A 21,497-nucleotide genomic window follows, 5' to 3' on the forward strand; every position below is an offset into this window, starting at 1 on the left:
TGAAGCACGCGAAACATTGGCAAGTGATGAGACCAGACAAAACAAATAGACTGATGTTCAATCTTTCCATACCTAAATTGTCTGCCCTGCATTCCTCTGGACAAGCCTTGGAAGTTATGGAATGTCGGACCTTGTTTCCAGTAAATGATCAGAAACAGACTGCGAAAATGCAATGTTCCTGTTGTGTATGGATTCCACGGGGCGGTCCCGTTCTGAATGCTGCATCCTCCTACCCGGACGCCATGGAAGAGGACTAGGATATGATAGGTTATTTATAAAGCGCTTAATACCCAGAGGTTTCTAAGCGTGGACTCAGGAATCGAACCTGTGGTGCTCCGTGTCATCTTGCTTCCAAGATGGAGCGCCTTGCTGCTGAGCTGTCCTGCCGAGATTATGGAGCGTATGATCAATTGCTGTGATATCAAAACAGGGGTATAGGGTTTCCTATTCCAGCTAATTTCTTTCTCCTCTGAGATTGCTGTGGGAGACGGGGGAGAGCAGGCTTAGTATTTCTTGTGTCGTTCATAGTTCCGCCATGCCTCCGCTCAACCCCCTTCCAATGCTCTTCCATTGGGACAGTGGAGGGCGTAGAAAAAGGTGCAGAGGGGAGCATTAGGCAACATAACATTAAAGATCGGTCTGCAGTGTGTAGACTATAGTATGCATTCCACCTAGGTGTTCCAAATGACATCATAGACAACTCAAGCTTCACTCACATTGTCTATCAGATGCCACCTGTCGCCCCCCAAGTAGACTATAGCCCTGTAGTTGAGAGTTTCACATTTATAATACTACATTGGGCCTCATTACAAGTTTGCTTGTCCGGTAGTAACGGTCCCGGTAAGTTATTACCAGACCAGCAAACTACGAGTTGTGCTCGCGGGTGCCTTTCTGGCGGGCAGACACGGCACCCGCGAGCACAACTCGACAGATGCACCTGCACCATTCACAAATGGGTAATGACCGGGGTTGACATACCCCGGTAATTGCCCTTTGCCGGTAATTCCATGAGTTTGGCGGCACGGCTGCCGCCAAACTCGTAATGAGGCCCATTGTGTGCATATTCCCCATAGCTGCAGCTGTTTACTATATTAATAGCAAAACTGATCAGGCTCACCATCTTGTTAACCTTAGTTTGCCCTGTGTATATTGTTCTGACTTCTTTTTTTCCTTGTGTATACATCTTTTTACTGTAGTTTATCAAAGAGAAGAAAATAAAAAATTGTACAACATCTAAATACACAGCACAATGGGAAGTTGACCAGAGAATTAGATACATTCATCAATATTCCACATTTAAAAAATAAAAGTCACTAATAAGTAGAAATACATTTCAAACAGATGCCATCATTTATTTGTTTATTTATTTGCATTTTTTAAAACGCTCACACAGCTCGCGGGCATCGAGGTGCTGTTACATGAATTGTTTGTTTTAGTTGCGTGGTTGTTTGTCTTAGTTGCGTGTTTATAAGGCGCTTGAATACCCGGAGGTTTCTAAGCGCAGACCCGGGATCGAACCTGTGTTGCTTCATGTCGTCTTGCTTCCAAGGCGAGCACGTTGCCGCTGAGCTTTCCTCTCGGGACAACCATTGTTCTGAAGCTAAACACGGATTCTATTTAGAGGGTGTAGATTATGAGGGACATATATTATCTCGCACCTATCTCTGTCTACATCAGCCATATAGATCCAGGAAAGAGGCCCAGATCTCCTGGAATTTTTCCAACTAATCTCTTTTTTTGTAAAAGACCCACCCGAAGGTTGAAACAGTGAGCAAGTCCTCAGTCCAGTTCTGACTTTTTCTTGTTGCGATACGAAGATGATGACGCTTGAGTTGAGGAGTGATGGTTACACAGCAAGAAGACGAAGGGAGCCTCTGCAGAATAACCACATCTTGGAATATTCAGAGGCCATAATTCCTTGCCTCTGATCTTCACATCTCAAAACTACACCCAGGTCTTCAAAGAGTGTCTGGTTTGAGTCTATGCTTATTTCTTCCCAGCTGGAGACTACTCAAGTGAAGCACCTGACACATTTCTTGTAAATGGATCAAATTGACAGGTCTTATGTCTTCCACCAGTGGCTAAAATTCAGGAACCCAGCATGCAATGCAAATCACGGCTAGATTGAACTGATTACTGAATTAATTGAGCACAAATCAGATAAAGTAATTGAAGAACACACTCAGCGTGGTGCTGGTTTAAAATTCCACATAGCGTGTCCGCAGTGACATAAACGGAATTAAAAAGGTTCAGGTACGACATCAGTTTTGTTTTTCAATGAAACATGTTTGTGGCCACCAAATGCATTCTAACAGACAATTGTAACTGTTTCATTAGTCTTTGGTATGTCATTTTACTTCACATGTCGAAGTCAAGGAACCCCTCAGGCACATTTTGCTGCCCTAGCTGGTGCAACCAGCTGGTGCATTTGTATAGGCGTATGCCAGATTGGCTCAGAGTGTATACATTGGCATAACTATCATCTGAGGGCCAAGGAGTAGAGACTCTTCCACTGAAGAGTACTGGCGGGAAGGGGCCTGGGTCTTTACTGGGGCAATATCACCTTCCATACTTCTTCTTGCTCTATTTCTTGCATGATTACGGGGTGTCGACCCAAGACTTATAGGGCCGCAAACAGGTTGGGGTTTCAGTATATCCTTCATTAATATTCAAGAGATAAATTTGCATGCATCAGAAATCATTATGTGCACATTTACGTCATGAAAACGTCATGAATATTACTGAATATCTCGAAACACCCAAAGTATACCTTGAAACACCCAAATGGTTCCTTGCCCTCGAGGCCAAGAATTCTACAGCTCAGACTCTTTCTACTAATGTGTGCATGCGCACACACACACACATACGCACATACACACATGCACATGCATGGACACTCACACACACACAAAATCTCATCCCCTTTCCCACATCTGTAGGCTTGAGGTGTGTGTCTGTCATGTTTGTGTCTTAAGCAGCCACAAGGCTTCTGTACAATCTCTCTCTTGCTCTCTTTCTCTCTTTCTCTCTCTCTCTCTCTCTCTCTCTCTCTTTTTTTCTCTTTCTTGCCTTGTCTGTCTCTCTCGCCCCTATATGTGGCAGCTCTTACATATCACTTGACCTATTTCTCTATTTCACCTACTTGGCTTTAGTGCCCTTCTCATTCAGCTTGGCGCCATTGACTTTTCTCTCATCATTGATTCATTAACATCAATGTTTCTCAGCTTTGCGGCTTTGATCTCACTCACCTCTCGCCCTCTGAGATGTCTGTCTGTCTCTTTACATATGCCTCCACTTTTCTCTCTTCTTCTACCCCTCTGCCTGCCTGTCTGTCTGTCTTTGGAGTGTGGATGTAGGGTGGGCTGAAGGGTAGCAAACGATTCATATACCATCCTTAGTGTCTTCTTTATTTTCCACCCAATCAATAAAAGCTTCTGATTGGGCAAAGGACACAGAAACTGACACACTGGTAGCAGAGATCAATGCTCGCTGCCACCTGCCCTCCCAGTGATGCTCTTCGCAAGTCTGAGGGTATCAGGTAACAATATCCCTATATATATATATATATATATATATATATATATATATATATATATATATATATGGTCGCTGTATATAATGTCACTGGGAAAAGGTTGTGGCAGCATTATGTAGATGACCATATATATAGGAACAGGGGAAGCGGGCACTGCGGGAGTGGCCCCCGCTCCCCTTGAAGAAAAAAAAAGAGTTTGGGGGTTGCAGGGATGTCCCCCGCATGTTCCAGGTAATAATGTCCCCACAAAAAATGAAAATTTTTCGATATTTTTGAGGGGACCTTATTACATGGAACCAATCTGAGGATATGACTGAGAGTTAGAAAGTAGGGGGCACTATGGCCTCAATCAACTTGTTTTTGGCGGGTTGGGAGGGAAGGTATGGGGGAGGTGTGAAGGTTGTGGATAGCCTCCCCCTCCTCCTCCGGTACCACAGCAAGAGAGGTATGAATTGGGAGGTGGAACAAGCATCTGAGGTGATGAAAACAGGGAGTCCCTGCTCCCTTCCACTACCTTTCACACCCCATCTCCTGATGTACACCTGCTTTGTAGTAAAGGGCAGGACACGCGTCATTTACCATAGCTTTCCATGCCAGGGACACATGCTTGAAGAGACCCGTCAGTAGCAAAGAACGGATCCTCTAATCGATAGTGGAAATGTACTGTTCCTTCCTGCAAACACAAAAGTCCATCCATCTCTCGCCCATCAGGGCGATGCTCAACTTCTAAGCAGAAACACCCACCTCCACTTGGCAGAAGCAAGAGCCCTTTTGACATACAACTTGAGAGGCATTTAAGGCTCTGAAAGATTGGCATGCTCGTGCATCATATTGGCATTCAGGTAACATTGTTCAAATGGTTACGTGTGAGCCTCAGCGATATAGAATTGCTACATGGCATATCTCAGAAACAGCATATCACTCTTCTGTGTACATCACTGACTGACGAAGCACTGGAGAATATATTTTAAGGTGATCAATGTCACGACTGTGCAACTGGAAGACCAAGTGACACCCATTGTGGACTCACTGGGACTCGGAAATTCATCACCATGATCCGTTCCAGACAATACCTATTCATATTTCTATCTTTAATTTCCCCTAGAAAGACTTTGGTACTTCCATATTTCATTTAACAATCTACATATCCCATAATGCACCTTTGGCAGTTCTCATTACCCGTCTATCCCTATTCAGCAGTTTTAGGACTACAATCCCTAGAAATCCCAGAGATAAGTGCTGATTTCGCTTTCCCAGGTTCAGATAGGGAGGAGGCAGATCAACTTCAGGTGAGGTGCTCCAGGTGCTGCTAATGGGCCTGCCTCAGCACAGGGTGGGTCAGTATCAAAACAGCTACTTGCAGCAGCGCATAGTGCTCGGGCAATGAGCTTGCTGTCAGCCGCTCTTGTTTGAACATTTGATTTCTGCTGTTTCTAGAACCTGCTGCAGTTCCTGTGCCCTGTGAGCCTGCACACTGCCCCCACACCCCTGTGCTCTCTGCACTGAAGCCAACCTCCACTGCCATGCAGCCTCGCTTCTCTGCCTGCAGTCCTGTGCTGTCTGCCTGTGGCTTTGTTCCCCTGTCCCTGAAACTCTGTACACACTTCCTGCAGTTTTCCCCCCTCCCATGCCTGCAGTTCCTTGCTCCCTGCATGAAGTCTGTGTTACCTGACTTTAGCTTCCCAGATTCCAGTCCTGAGTTTCCATGTTATTTGTCTGCACTCCTGGCCTTGGTATTCCAGTCCAGAGGTATAGTTCCTTGTATTCCTTTTTATCAATCTGCAGTTCAGTGCTGGTTATGCTAGTTCAGAGTTTCGCTCCTGAGTTTACTTCTTCCTGGTCTACAGTTTAGTCTGCTGTTCCTTGATTCCAGCCCTTAGTTTGTAGTCTGCAGTCCCAGTCTCCTGTACCTGTGCGCCTCTAATTTTGTCTTCTTATGCTCGTTCTTCCTGTTCTCTGTCTTTGAACCTTTCTCACTTTGACTTACCGATCTTTCCTTGGATATTTATGTTACTGTTCTTGTCTGCACTTGTGGTTGTGTAATTCCTTCTTTCAGAGTTTGACTGCTAGGTTTCGCAGCAGGCAATCTGTGCCTTTTTCCTTTGTCGCATCTTAATCTTGTCTATTGTGCCATATTTGGTAACGGTGTGCTGGTTCAGGGGGAAGTCACTGTTCCGTTCCTGCTGGACCTGTACAGGCTTCAGTCTTGTGAATATTGTTTCAATGTTTGTGTATTAGGCTCCAGACACAGACATCCACTCCTGCTGCTCTTTTCCATGAGCATTCAGAGTGGGTTCCATAATAGCTAGCTCAGAATGGTAGAGTTTCCCCTGACCTGTGGGGAAAATCTTCCCCCATTCTGCATACACCCCCAGTGGGAATGTCACTTGTTTGTCTTGGTTGTATTCCGGCCCCCTTTCTGTTCAGTGCCTTTGTTGCCTGTCTGTAGTTATTGCCTATCTTCCCTTCGCCTTTGATGACATGCCTCTGGCCTCAAGCCCCTGTCAGTCAGAATGATCTGAGAAGCATTTTATGCCTTTGGCATCCAAGTAGAACATTTGAACATTGTGCTTCATCTAGTAGCCTTTATTTCAACTCACCTCCACCTGCAAACACCCCATTTTATGGATTATTAATTGGTGGAAGGGGCCTACTGGTTCACAGAAGTTGCAATTCGGAATATTTTTCCATGGATTTCCAATGAGCTCTCAACACCTTGCTCTGTTAAGGCACTTATGCTTCTTTTAAGTCACTTATTGGAAAGTTGATGTCTTTGTTTTTTCCTGGCATGGGAAATACAGAAGCGTCTAATTAACTACGAATGGTCTGTTCACATGCTCTAATTCTTCAAATGCCCTGTATCTGAATGATAATCATGGTACTTTTGTTTGTCCAATTACATTTCTGAATGCCAAATTAGGACATTCCCTATTGTGGATTTGAATCAGAAATCCCTCATTTGCACATCCCTTCTGCAGGCATAGCTATACTCTTCAGTTCACCTTGGTTTAGACTATGGGGTTTTAATATCTGAACATGTCACTTCTATTTTCATCATCCTCTAATGGCTCCTATGAGGCTTGGGTCAAGTTCATGTGTACCTGCACCAGATTCACAACTCCTTATATCCGCTGTCCGTTTAATCTCCATGACCAATCTTCCATTTCTGGAGGCGCAGGTGCCACCAGGAATAAGGCTTGCCTTTCACTTGACGTGTTTCCTACTGGGAGGACCAAAACTCTGAAGCAAGCTTTCTGTTTCACCCAGAGACCTGGGGAAAACACTTGCCTGTGGCAACCAGCTGACTTGCATTTGTATTCCCTTCCCCTTTTGCCACCATTTTGAATTGGGTATTTAATGCATCAGTCAGTTCAAGATATAACCCTGCATTTTGGCTCTATTAGGAAAAAAAGCGGGCAAGATGATTCTATCCAATTACAGACCTATATTTGCAGGCCAAAAAATATTGTTTCTGGTTTTCTGGCCGGATCTTACTTGATGTGTAGATCAAACCCAGGATATGAAACTTTGGGGCTCATTACAACTTTGCTGGTGCGATAATAACATGCCGGTAATTCCTTTTACCGGCACGTTACCGCATCAACAAAGCACAAGTTTGCTGTGGGGCACCTGATTTACCTCCAGCTAGAAGCTAGAGGTAAGATAGGTGCCTTACCGGCAAAATAACAGTTATTACCTGCACCGGTATTACCGGTATCAGTAATACTGACAAATCCCCCCAAGTGACTCCAATGGGACTTCATGGAATGGGGGTTTACCACCATTGCTGGAACTCGTAATCCAGCGGGAATTCCACCAGACTGAGTGCCGATAACAGTAATACAGCTTGGTGGAATGTCACCAGATTTACTGGTGGGATACCACTAAACTTGTAATGAACCCCTATATCCTGATGTGTTATACTTGACAGTAATGCCTAGCAGATGTGTGAAAATGCTTTTCGGCATATTACCATTAGCAACACTAATAAATATGCAATCACTAATAAGAGATCATTGCGCTTTTGTAATGGAGAAGGGGAAACTTTTCAGAGTTTCCTGTTCTGATGTCCACTCTGGCAACATTGAAAGATGCTAGATTTCTCTATAAACCATCATGGCTGCCAGATGTTCTCTTCAAAGGACATCATTACAGAGAGAGAAATATTTGAAAGTTGCATAGTATGTGCATATAATGCTGGAGAATTGAAACAGTCGTGCTGCTTATTGTCACAAGTTTCAACATTTGTATATTTTGTCTATCTTTTCATTTATTTATTAGATGGGGTAAAATGCTCATGGTTTATGTTACTCTTTTTAATACCAATTTGATGATTCTCAGCCCTCATAAAATTATGTCAGATAGTGTCTACCATGTGAATTTGATTTTGTTTTTTCGCTTTCATGACCAGTGTCAAAATAAAGCAAGAAATGACACAGACCAACTTCAGCAATTGATAATACTTGCAGAATCTATAGCAAGATTCTGAGAGGTAAGACATACAATTAGACTGTTGATCCAGAGATTTTGGATCATGTACAAGATGACTTAAAGGGAAGAAACTGGGTCTAGACTACCGGGATTCCGACCACAAATGATCCTGTTAAAAAAAAACTCCTGAACTCTTCTTTTGGTGAAATAAATTGGCATCTTCTCCAACTCTGTCTAAAAGCACAGTATGAATCCACACCTGATCCCTTTCGTTAAGGATCAGGGTTGGAAGCCTGTGATGGAAATGTTTGAGGGAGAAAAGACTGAAGATTATTTTTCCAAAATAACCTTTAATCTTTTCTCCCCTGAACATTTCTGACTTGGTCCTCACCCACAACCACACCCGCAGCCCTACTTACCTTGTGACAGCACACTTTGCTGTGTGCCGCTGACTCACTGTGTCCCTGCGACTCCTGTTCCCTTTCACTTACGTAATCGGGAACAGGCGCTGCAAGGTCCTTTCCTTTTGTTTTTGCTTTTTTGGGATCGGGTGCGGGGCACACACCCAAAACCCGCGCTCACAATATAGTGAACAAGGGTGCAGGGGTCACCCCCGCAGCTTCTGCAGCCCTTAACACCGAATGGGGGATTTGGTCGAACTTTTCAATCGTTCAAAATTATCGAACGGCCGAAATTCTGTCAAATCTCCCATTCAGGCTTTTTTTTCTGCTTTTTTGGTGATTCCATCGTTAAGCTGTTGCATGGAGGTAGCACCCCTCTTGCATGGTTTCCGAGCATGCAGGACTCTCTGTGACAACAATTGTTCAACTGGAGTATGTACTGGTGCTTACCCTTATTTTGTAAATGACTTGAGCGAAAGGTTAGTAGTCATGGACTTGTTTGTTCCTAAACCTGGAAATATACTGATACCATCCAAGTCTGTACCAAATCATTTATCTGAACCCCAAATCACTCAATAGTTCACTGTATTTGGGATCCGTCGATCTTCCTACACACTTATGAGAGTTGAGAAAATGAGTTTGGGCAGCAGATTTACCAGGCTATACATAGAAGGGCCTGCTGGAGATCTTCAGCAGTCCCCGCAAATCTTTCAGAGATGGAGGAAGGTGGTCTGGACTGGTGTCTGGTGCTGTTCAAGAGATGGAGCATTTCACTTTCATTTCTAGGTAGGACTTTTTGGGCTTTCAGACATCACTCCATGTTGTACATTTAATATATTTAGAGGAAGAGACAGAAAAAAAGCACTTTTTTAAAGAAAAGAACGCTTTAGGTGTCTTTTGCTGTTTAAGACCTAGAGCATTTTGTGTTCATTGTCATGTATGTCTTTTTGGACATTTTAACAAAACATCACTACATGTTGTGCATTTAATGCATTTTTAGGGATTGGCAGAAAGAAGAAAAAAAAGTCAAAGGAAATTAAACTTTAGGTTATAGGAAATAACCTGGATAGGGTGATTTTAGGCAGTGCTTAACAGAATGTAATTATATATTTTTTTATTTTTAAAACACCTTTTAAAAACAATCTGCATTTTACAGAACGGCAGGCTAGCCTTTCAGATTTTCTGGGAGATTTCAGTTTTTCTGCCAGGCACCACAACAATTTACTTGCAGACATGCAATGCCGCAGTTGGACACGTGTTCATGCACAAACAGCTCAACTGAATTTATTTGCCATAACTTTGAGGGAACAGAAATGAAATTTTGGGTCCTGAAAGAATTGTTGAAGATGGTCCTGACAGGTGGTGGGCATACGTGGCAGGTTGATTAATTTTGTAACGCAAATGCTACCTGCTTGAGGAGTAGTTTGGTGGGTCAATGTGCACTGGGCCAACTTGACAAAAATGGGCACACTTACAGACAACGGAAGCAGTTGAATTGCTTTGGGGGAAGACACATTTTTTTGAGTGGATGGAATCATTGTTGTAGTGGCGTTCACAGGTGGTGGGGGTTAGTGGCAGGTTGCTGAGATGTGTGATGCGACAAGCCACCTGTGTTAGCAGTAGGACAGAGGAGGAATTACCAACGGGGCAACTTGATTGAATGGGCGCACTCACACCCAACACCAGCAATCACATTGCTTTGGGGAAACAGACCACAACTTTGGGGGTGCTGGAAAAAAATGTCAAACTGGTGGATACAGGCGATGGGGGCTAGTGGCAGGTTGATCGACTGTGCGAAACAATTAACTATATGCTTGAGCATTTACGCTGGGCCAGCTTCATTGGATGGGCACACCCACACACAAAACAAGCAGTTGAATTGCTTTGGGGGAATAGAACACATATTGGGGGTGCTGGAAACATTATTGGCGGTGGTGATCACAGAGGGTGACCATTAGTGGCAGGTTGACTGGCTGTGTGATGCAACACGCTACCTGTTGATAGCAACAGGATTCTAAAGGAACTTGATTTAATATGTGGGAACATTTCAGCTACATTCAACAGTTCGAATTGATGTCAGCTGCAAATCATACAGTACTAACCTCTGGCAATTGAGGCAAAAAGCAACTCAAATTAAGATGTCCTAAGAGCCAGTGGACAAACTTGGGTGGGAGAGAGGAAAATACCATGGGAATGATGCACGGTTCTCTGCAGAAACAGTAGCTGCTACAGTTCTTGTGAATGTAAACATTTAGGGTAGTAGAATAGTACAGCATCAGCCAGTTGCACATCAATTGCTGCAACAACAAGCACAGCAGGCATTCAAACTTTAGTGGTGGTGGTGGCTTCTAGTGCTTCTAATTCTTAGCTGTTTCTGCCATTTCACTGCAGCCAGTCCAAACCCCAACAGAGATGGGCACAGGTCGGGATGTATCCCATGCAACAATGGCTTTGCAACAGAGCAGTGCACAGGTCCAGGTTCTGCAGGGGTCTGTTGAGGTGCCACCTGAAGAGCCTGCCACTGAATCTGTAGTAGAAGGTGGAGGTGCTGATGAAGGGGATTTGAATTTAAGGTTCTCAGCAGTAGGTGAGGGGTTGACAAGCCATATCCAATTCAGTATGTTAGAGAAGCAGAATCTTTCTCAGTCTATCACACGGACTGCATCTCCCACCATTTCCACTTCTTTGCCCTCTAATTTCAATTAAGGCAATGGTGGCAGTGGTGATGAAGAGGGTGATGATGGTGACCAGGACATTAACTACAGTCCTTCTTCTTGTAAGAGAACATTGAGAGAGATGTTTATGGCTACCAGCACTGATACTGAGTTCAAACCAGCAGTGGCCCAGGTACTTACACTACTCCTCTTGCATGACTTCATAGTGCAGAAATGCCACCAGAATGCACATGTTCTGGGTGCACTCTCTTTGTGACACCTCAGAAATCCTGAGGAGGCAGTGGTGTATGTCAATCAATGGTACCACCTATCAGACCAACACAGCAGCCAGTAGCAACCTTGAACCTGTGCATCTTGTGGAGCACCTTGTCTTTGTTTGTTCTGCCTCTACTCAACAGTGAATGGCACCTACTGTGAGCTCACAGTACATATCTATGGTGTGGAATTTCTTTATAAAGATTTTGTCCTTTGGGAAGGCAGGAACAAATCTGTGAACGTCATCACTGCTGGGCCATATTAAGCCATACCACGCACAAGAGTGGGACCAACATACAACACAGAATACCCCAGGAGCCATCCAACACTGAGGCATGCTGGCACTGCCTCGCATGGTGAGCCCAGAGCTGGGAGATGTATTAGCTTTCCATCAAAGCAGTGTTTCTACCAATGCCATCAGCAGCACCCAAAAAAAGAAGCAGTAGAGGAACAATGGCTTTGCACCAGGCCCGGCCTTAATGTTAATGTTAATGTTAAAGGATATTTGTACCGCGGACTATCACCACCGGAGTGGTCCCTGGCGTGAGTCATTCATTTGTTAAATTTCTTCTGCTGTGTCTTGTTGGTAGGTACAAATAAGGAAGGATCTTTGTAGGTTGTAGAGAGTGTGGGTAGCAGAGTTAAGGACCTTGTCTAGAGGGAAGAAGGAGTAGAGAGGAAGGCCAAGCAGTAGTCCAGTTGCATGGGCACAAGGGACTTTGCAGAGTGGTTAATAAGAAAAGGACACATTTTCTGAATGTTGAGGAGGTTGATACGAACAGCAAAGGCAGTCGTAGTGATGGATTGTTCCAGTCATAGGTGACTATCAAAGAGGACCCCAAGATTGCAAGACTTGGATGAGCGATCAAGAAGGTCAGGCTAGAAGGAGTTAGGGGAGGAGAGGGGAGGTTTGGTGTAGAGGGTTGGTATTGGAAGCTATGAGAAAGATAACTTTTGTTTTAGCATGAGGCAGTGACGAATTGCAGTCAGGCAGTTCATAATGTGTTCTGATATGTGAGGTGGAGGGAAAGAAGAAACGTATTTGTGTGTCATCAATGAACAGGTGACAGTGAAAGCCAGAGGACGAGATACTTTTTTGTGGGCAGAGGTATAGAGGGTGAAGAGCAGCGGTCCATGGACTCATCCTTGGGGGACGCCAACAGGGAGAGAAGTGGGGTCAGAGGTTTGCGAGTTCCAAGAAATTTTAAAGGATCAACTTCCCAGGTATGAGGCGATCCACGCAACAGTAGATTTGCAACGAACAAGGTGCTGGAGGGTAGGGATGAGAGAGGAGTAGTTGATTGTGTTAAAAGCGTCAGAAAGGTGCAAAACAAGAACAACATTTGGGGTGGTCAGCATTAGAAAGAAATTTGGAGACCTGCGTGAGTGCAGTCTCAGTGAAGTGCTTACTACGTAAGCCAGATTGAAGTGGATCTCCAATGCCAATATCCTCTAGGTACTTAGTGATCCGGTCGAAGATCACCCGCTGAAGGACGCTTGAATAATGGGGAAAGAGAGAAACCTGGGGAGAGAGTTTGTTGGTAGAGTTGGGTTTCTTCAATAGGGGTAATACAGCTGCAGGTGGGAGGGAGGAAGGGAGAGTCCAGTGGAGTTAGAGAGGTTAAAGAGCTCAGAGAGATAAGGGCAAGAGATTGAGACTATGGGCTTCATTACAACGAGTGTGGACCCGTAATGAATGGTGCTGGTAAGGGACCGGCACCATTCATTACAGGCCGCCTCATTACGAGGTCTGCAGCGGGTCCCGCTCAGGACGCCTGGCCAGACCAGTGGTCCTTAGCGGGACCCGCTAGCAGACCAGGATGCTAACAACGGGCGCGTCATTAACGGGCCTTTGTTAGCATCCTCCCCATTCCCATTGAGCCCTATTGGGGCTCTATTGGGGCTCAAATGGGAATGGGGGTGTACCGGGCCCGGGTTCCAAGAATGGGAATTACCGGACCTGCCAAAGTCGGCATGGCCCGGTAATTCCCTATTCCTGGAACCCGGACCCGGTACCCAGTATGTGGGTAGCCATGCCGCTAAAAGCAAAGAGAGAGGGGTCAATGGAGAGGTCAGAGGAGGAGATTGAATTAGGGAGAACGAAAAGGTCAACCACCAGAGTGGGTAGGTTTGTCGTGGAGGGAATAGAGGTAGTGATCAGATAGAAAGGATTTAAGTTCAAGGCAAGTGGTTACAATGGGCGCAGGAAGCTTAATGTCCTTCAGCATGATATTGGGTATGTAGGCAGGAAGTGACTCAAGGATAAGGGTCAGAGCAGGGAAGGAGTTGAGAGTGCCTCGGGGTCGACAGAGACCCGGAAAAGTGAGAGGAGGAGGAGGGAGGAGTTGAACAGTGGCATATTCAAAAGAGTAAGAGTTGGTGTTCGAGAGGGGTAGAGTGGAAGTGTTGAGGGCCTTATTGATAAGATACCCCACACTTCTGCTCTTCCCAACAGGTACGTGAGAGTGAGAGAAGGTAGCAGAGTCAGTGTGGAGAGCTGCAAGTGTAGCAGAGTCATGAGGGGGGATCCATGTTTCTGTGAGTACAATAAGTGAAAGTTGATGGTGGCAAGAGTCAAAGTGGTTGGTGATGTAGGAAGACTTGTTGAAAAGGGATTGCGCATTTCAGATGCCAAGTTAAAACATGAAAGGTGGTGGGGAGAGGCTCGGGTGTTGTGCGGTAGACGAGGGGGATAGGGAAGGTTAGATATCATGGGAACACGTGAGAGTCTTATATGAGGGGTGCAGGTGCAGCAGGGAAGGAGGAAGACGCGGAGGCCAGAGACTGATGCAGAAGTTATACCAAATTGAGGCTGAAGGCTATAAGAGAAAGGAAGTTGAAGAGTGAGAAGAAGGATGACTGGAGCGATATCAAGATGCATGATGGAGGGTAGAAGAAATAGGAAGGTGAAGACAATGAAGAAAGGGTGCAGCCCAAGAAAGAGGGAGTTTAGGTGGGTGAGCGCAAAGGCAAGTGGTAGATGGCTGGATGAGAAGAAGCAGGTGTAAGTTCTGAGATGGGTTAGAATGGGGACATAGGTAACGGAATGGCAGTTAAGAGACCCAAAAGAGCAATGTACCATGGTCCTGTGAGGCAACAGAAGCTCTGCGATGGATGGACAGTCAATGAGTGAAAGGAGCCCTATGCACGGAGACAGACGTCAGGCTAAAGGGTGAGTTTGGTGTAGTCCAGTCTTGAGCAGGGGCTCTGGCCCTAGGCCCTTTCGGTCCCAACAGGCCCAAACAGGGAGCTGCCCTATGCTGCTTATGGCCCTTTGCTACAGACGCACAGGGCTGTATGCCCTGGGGAGACCGAATAAGTAGTAGTAGTAAAAATATTTTTGAAGCGCATACATAATATCGGAACCAGCCCATTTTCAAGGCGCTATTAAACACCAGAAGTACAATAAATACAAATACATCACCAAGTGGCAGTGACAGCAAATGATTTATGATACATGTAGGGAGCAGTGTGACATGTCCCTCTACAAGCAGCCAGTCTCAATGCTCCAGCTGGCTTCCACACTTGCAGGTAGAGCCCTGGTTGCTGTAGACCCAGAGAGCTTTGTTTTGTAGGTAGGACACTCAGGTGATGCACAGAGTTCTCTGGCAACGCACAATGTGGAGCAGGGAAAAAACCTAACATTGAATTATGCATTATTTATGACTCATGCACGTCAAAGATGGCGAGCGGTTTCTTCTGATTGGGATCCTTTTTCTTGGAAAGCAACTTGCTCTCTTAAAGGTTCCTGATAAGACTATTTCTCTTCTAATGGGCACTCCAATTATCCAAGAGGCACACCAGGACAAGTGACTCAGACCTGCATCATTTCTTCTCCTTTCTTGGTAGGAATTTAGTTTCCTTATGAAACATGGAAAAAGGGAATCGAAGCACGTGTTTCTTTATTATCTCCTTTGGCTTCTTTTTCTTGGTTATAGTCTGGACGTTTTGCAGGTTTGAGTTCCTTTTTTAGAAGGAGGTAAAAACCCACCATGAAGCTCCCTCCTTCAGGTTGCATCAGGTTGATGTGTTGTGCTTACTTTAGCTCTTAAAGAGAACTCCAAGAATGGAGGGGTCGTGGCCACTGCCTCTGGTGCGATTCTTTAGTGGAGTTGCTCTAGGTTTAGCAGATGGAGAGAGGCAAGCAGGGCTGGGTAAGATTGCTTCTGAGACCTTCTTCTCTGAAGGTAAGTGGCCCTCCTGATGCTGCAGATGTTTGGGGGAGAAGGCCGGAAGTGCTATGGCAGTTGCTTACTTTGTTTTTCTTTCTCTCTGGTTCTCCCCTTTTGACTTTACCAGGCTCTGGACTGTTTCTGCAGGTAACCTTTTTTAGTGTGCCCATGATATGTTCCTGCCAGGGTTGTGAGGGAGGGCGGCACTTATAACTCCCTCGAGGGAGTCCACAGCAGTTTTCTGTATGTATGTGTCACATACCTAGGCCTTGTGAAGCTGAGAGGCCTGGAACACATGACAGTTTTTGTTCTCTCTGCACCCTGATTGGAGCGGGGGAGAATTATCAGTCAGTGCACTCTTATCACTTGCATGGTAGTAGGCAACGTCCTTGTTAGTTTTGGCTACTGGTGGCGCTTCAGCGCTGCCTGTCACTGAAACTATTGCATTAGAATATAGCTAAGAGGCAGATGGCATGTGAGGAGGGACACAAAGCTTGTAAGTGTTGTTTGGTTATTTTCCCATCCATTGACTGCCCATGGGCACACTCATTCCTATGGCCATTTCTGCCCATTGCCTGCCCCTCCCCACCCAATGCTCATCTACCTGGTATCTCTTTGAGCTATCCTTATCAAGCAGTAACATCAATCTTTGCCTGCCAGTATTTTTAAGCTGTGTCCTAATGGCTTAATTGCAGCTGTAAAATGTACTACTGGTGTAATAAAAATATCTTAACCGAGATTACCTTCAGTCCCTTGATTTACATCTCTATGTTGCACTCAAGTCCTGTTAAAAACAAGCATTGGTAAAGCCAACAGTTTCGTCTGACTTTCTCAGACTGCCCACTCCTGACATGGGGCAGTACGAGAGCTGTAAAGTAAAGTGATTTCATTTGACTATTATATAAGGCAGACTCCCTGCCCTAAAATGTGCCCATTCCGACATGTTTTTTGGGCCTAGAAACATGTTCCTATTTGTGATCGCTCATGAGCAGCTTTAAAGCAGCAGTGCCCATTGCAGAACATCATTACATTTTATTTAGTGAGTATATTCTTCATATCTAACCATTTATTAAGTGGCCATCATATTGTTTCTCAATAAATAAGCTGTATCCAATGAAATAACAAAAAAATGTCTTATTGGTATTATTGGGTATTATTGGTCCAAACCGTTTAAGGACAATGGGTAAGGAAAGCCACGATATTGGTTTTTGAAAGAGAATTATTTATCTGTAACCACGGTTGTTATTGTGCATACTGGGATATTTGCACAGTGGTGACTGTCAAACGGTAAATACTTTTATGTCCTTGATTATTTCATGGTTTATTTGAAATGTGTTTTCTGCATGTTGTGCACTCCATTACTAGCTTGTCTTTGCACACCTTTAGCTGTGACTGCTTTGTGAGTGGCCATATGCTTTATCCTTACATTTCCTTTAATCTTTCCTGAAATATTTACAGCAACTCCTTTTATTCTCAGTTTGCCTTTTTTAGAGTCTTGAGTGGGCTTGGCCGAAGGGGACAAGTGGCTATCGGCAAATCCCAATATACCACCCTAACATAATATATAGAGGAAAATCAAAATGCACTCTTGAAGTACGTTTGAGCCCACTTATAAGGAATATGTTACTTACCTGTAACGCCTGTTCTCCAGCAATGGTGCCTTTTGTAGATTCACCTGCTGTATAAACATTCCCTGTCGTCAGGCCGGGAATCCTCAGTAAAAGAGCAGTCTTTATTTGAATTCTAAAACTGCAATCACACTACTGTTCTCCCAGAGTCGTTTTGGGCCATCTTTCCCTCCAGCCAATTGGCAGCATGTACCTCAACTCCTCCCCTACAGGGTCACTTCAGATTAGCATAATGCACGTGAATGTGGCAGGATGAGCCAAGCAGATCCTTAAGCGGGGCAGGAGGGAGGGCGCATGTGAATCTATGAAAGATGCCCATGCTGGAGAACAGGAGTTACAGGTAAGTAACGTGTTCCTTCTCCAGAATTGGAGCTTTCATAGATTCACATGCTGTATGGATAGATTAAAAAGAGTGTCCATATAAACATTACAATAAAAATGGGAGCAGGGGAAGACTTACCATGAGCAAAGCTCACCTCTTAAGCAAATAGATGGCAAAGTATACCCTACCCCCACCTGTACTCATCCGTGGAGTCTCTATCGATGCAGTAGAACCTTTTGAGGGTGTGAACATTATCTCCACGTTCCTCCTCTGCAGATGTTCAACATCAGGAGTCCGGAGAGGAAGGCCATTGCAGAGGAAATGGTTCTGGTTGAGTGCACCCTGGGCCTACATGAGGGAGGCTTGTTGGCAATGCGATCGCGGTACTAAATATAGGCAGATAACCATCTGGAAATGGAAGCCTGAGATAGTCCCTTGCCCACAGCTGTGGGACCAAATGCCATGAACATCTGGGATGATGGGCAAATGTGTTTGGTACGGGCCACATAATATTTCAAGACCCTCAGAGCGTCCAAAGAATGCAATTAACGTTCCGCCGGATTAGACAGGGTGTTAAAAAAATGGGTAGGACCAATGGTTCATAGAGATGAAATGGTGGATGGACCTTCGAAATAAATATAGGATTGGTCCGTAGCTGCAACTTAGATTTGTGGAATACCAAGTATGGCAGTTTACATGACAGGGTTTGGATTTCCAGCACTCTCCTGGCAGAGGTAATGGAAACCAGGAATGCCATTTTCCAAGACAGGAATTTAATATCAGCCTTGTGTAAGGGCTCAAAGTGAGGGCCTATAAGCTTGGAAAGAACAACATTCAGTTCCCAGGTAGGGGCAGGAATTCTCACTGGTGGAAAAATCCACGAAAAGGGCCCTTGAGGAATTTCTTGATGAGGCGCTGAGACCACAGCGAGAATGTAACTGATTTGCGGGCAAATCTTGATATAGTGACTAGATAGAAGAACGCGCTGGGCCACTGCGTGCCATCAAAGCAGGTGCAGGAGTATGTCCTGTGGCTGGAAATGCAAAGCATGAACATTGTTTGCCACAGACCATGTGATAAAATGCTTCCACTTACTATTGTAGCAGGAAACTGTAGATGGAGCACATGTTTTCGCAAAAATATCCCTGCCGTATTGAGGCATGGGTATTTGTCTAAACGCTACGGAAGCAGAAGCAAGGCCTTCAGGTCAAGAGAGGCTGGGTCATCGTGCAAGACTGCTACATTGTCTCTGGATAGGAGCTCTAAAATTTGTGGTAATCAGTGACAGGCTGAGAAGTTCGGAGAACCAGAACTGCCTTGGCCAAGCTGGTGCCACCAAGATCAGTGCGCACCGATTTTTTGTGAAGGAGTGGATGACCTTCGGAATCAGTGGAAATGGATGGAACGCATAAAAAAGTTGGTTTGGCCATGGGAACGAGAAAGCGTCTCACAGACTTCCTGGTTGCGGGAATCTGCTGGCAAATACCTTGCACTTCACATTCTCCCTAGTGGCAAAGAGGTTGATGTTTAGGACTAGCAACGCTCTGAATACCACCTGGTCGTGGTGGAGTTCCAACTGGTGGCAGGCGCGTAGTTTCCTGCTGAGGGAAACAACTATTGAATTGTGGATGCCTGGCAAATGGAATGGGGAACGGTATATCCCATGAGTCAGAGCCCATTTCCACAGGGATTGAGTTTCATGGAGAGGAGTACGGATCGGGTGCCACCTTGTTTCCAAATTTAAAACATGGTGGGGGTATTGCCCATGAGCACCCAACAACCTTTCCTTGGAGGTGGAGTCGGAATGACTTCAGCGCCCAGAACACACCTCTCATCTGGAGGACATAGATGTGTAGCTGTTTTTCTTCCTGGGACCATAAACACCTGGCATAGTAAATGCCTTAGGGGGCTCCCCAACCTTCCAGAGAAACATCAGTAGTTAATGTGACTTGGTGAATAGGAGGATTAAATAGAGCACCCTGAATGAATTGTGAGGTATCACCATGGAAGAGTCTCATTGAAGCCTTATTGAAGGCGTGCAAGAGGAACACCTTGTGGAAGTGAAGGGTGGGAATCGCAGTTTGGTCAGGCCTGCTTAACCGAGTGTCCACTCAGTTCAGCGGAGCCTTGTTGACAATGGCCACCTCTGTAGGCCTGACACTTTCCTCTGTATCTGTCTCCGGAGGCATAGGTTGTGGAGCAATATGACTGTGAGCGATAGGAAGGCTGATAGTCCTGTGGTATCCTGGAACACAGGATTTTCATGCCCAAATGGACTGACAGCATTGTTTCAGGCTTCCCAAAGGCAGTATATTGTCAGTATCGGTCAGTATCAGTCTTGATAGCTTGTAATTTGTCATCCACTTTCTTCCTGAAGAGATCCGCATCCCGGACGGACGCTTGTTGCCTTCTACAATTCTTGATGGTGTATGACTACTCTATTCCCCATCTGCCAAAAACGGGTGTCTGCATTGGCCCCTGCCACTGTCATGGCGTGATTTGAAGTGGCCTCCCCCTCATGCAGAAGTTTGAAGGCTTCATCCTTTTTATCATCTGGCAAGAACTCAAGAATGGGTTCCATCTTTTAACATAATTCCATATCGTAACGGGACAAGATTGCTAAAGAGGTGGCTCCCTCAATTGTATTGCCATCTGTGGACAGAAAGGAACCATTTTCCAAAGTCATCTGGCTGTCTATCTTCCTTATCCGGTAGCACAGCACATGTAGGAGAGGGGTTAGCCGAGCACTTGAGAGTAGCTGCCGACATGACAGAGACCGCACTGGGCTGCGCAAGGAGGGTTTGGGGACATTGTCTGGCACCTTATATTTCTTTTAAAGTCTGTCCTTTTTGGGGGAAGCTGTGAAGGGATTCGTCATGGTTAGAAGGCCATTCTCCCAAATGTCGTCCACAAGTGGAATAGAGAGGCTAGTCTTCATCGTCTGTTCCCTACGCTGTTAGAGGAAGTTTCGTGGGGAGAAAATGTAACATCTCTGCAGCTTTAGACATAATGGTGTGAAAAGTACCGATCTCAACAGGGGGGGATTCTGGAATGAAGTATCGTCAGGCTCACCATCTGCAGGGATTAGGTCATCAAACTCATTCATAGTAGTGTGAGGGGAGGCATCACCTAATGAGAAATCATCGTCTGATTCAGTTTCTTGAACCTGTGGAAGATAGCGAAGGACTGGTGCTGTGACTCAGTGCCTAGGTGGTGCGGGCAAGTGTTGGGGGACCTCAACGGGTGACAGTAGAAGTACCCAAGATTGCAGAGTTGACACCAAGGTCTACAAGGTGGATAAAATCTCCATAGAGAGGTTGAGTGACGCAGGAGCATATAGAGGTTGAGGAACATGAGTTGTGTGAGGTGGTTGCATAACTGGAAGAGGTTTCAAGGAGAGATCTTCCTCATCATCTTCCATAGAAAAAGCTCCTTCCGGACCCTCGCAATCTGTGTCGATGACATGTTCCAGGATGTCTTCTTGAGCTACCTGCGACAAACCAGATATAGCAAAAGGACATATGGAGATATCTTAAACAAAGTGTGCTTATGTCGGCAAGAAGAGATGGTTACCGTGGAAGACGGTGTAATTGCAGATGGTGTCATGGACGGGACTGTAGTTGACATTGCAGTTGATGGGACTGTCATTGACGGGGCCATAGGTGATGATACTTCCAATGAGGCTGCCATTGATGGGGATGTTATGAACAGGGCCATCATCTATGTTGTGGTGGACGCAGCCATGGGTCGACAACGAGTCGGACGTCAATGGTATTGTCACTGATGATTTTGTCGATGATGAGTGCTTCGTGGACGCTGAAGGCATGAAAGCTTTTTTGGACACGGAAGACGTCGCTGAATGCAGTTGCCGTAGACGATGTCATCAGGACCATGGTCTTGTGGATTTTTGAGTTTTGCCCAGTTCCACAGGGGCACCACGAGCGTGGGTGGAATGGTCCTTCTCCACCCACTTGCCATAAGGAACATCATCATGCACCCTTGGCCTCTTGGAAGAGGGAGTATGCTCCTGAGGTCTATAGCAAAGAGAGAAGCCTGACTCCAAATGGAAGCCATGTCT

General features: G+C 45.4%; 1 protein-coding gene across 1 annotated transcript in view; it reads right to left on the reverse strand.

The window, feature by feature from the left end:
• The window catches only part of FBLN7 (fibulin 7), a 710,294-nt gene that overhangs the window by 86,206 nt on the left and 602,591 nt on the right, over positions 1–21,497 (reverse strand). The gene's annotated exons all lie outside the window — the stretch shown is intronic.

The sequence above is a fragment of the Ambystoma mexicanum genome, chromosome 4q (assembly GCF_040938575.1).
Source record: "Ambystoma mexicanum isolate Mex_15411 chromosome 4q, UKY_AmexF1_1, whole genome shotgun sequence".
In the NCBI taxonomy this organism is placed as follows: Eukaryota; Metazoa; Chordata; class Amphibia; order Caudata; family Ambystomatidae; genus Ambystoma; species Ambystoma mexicanum.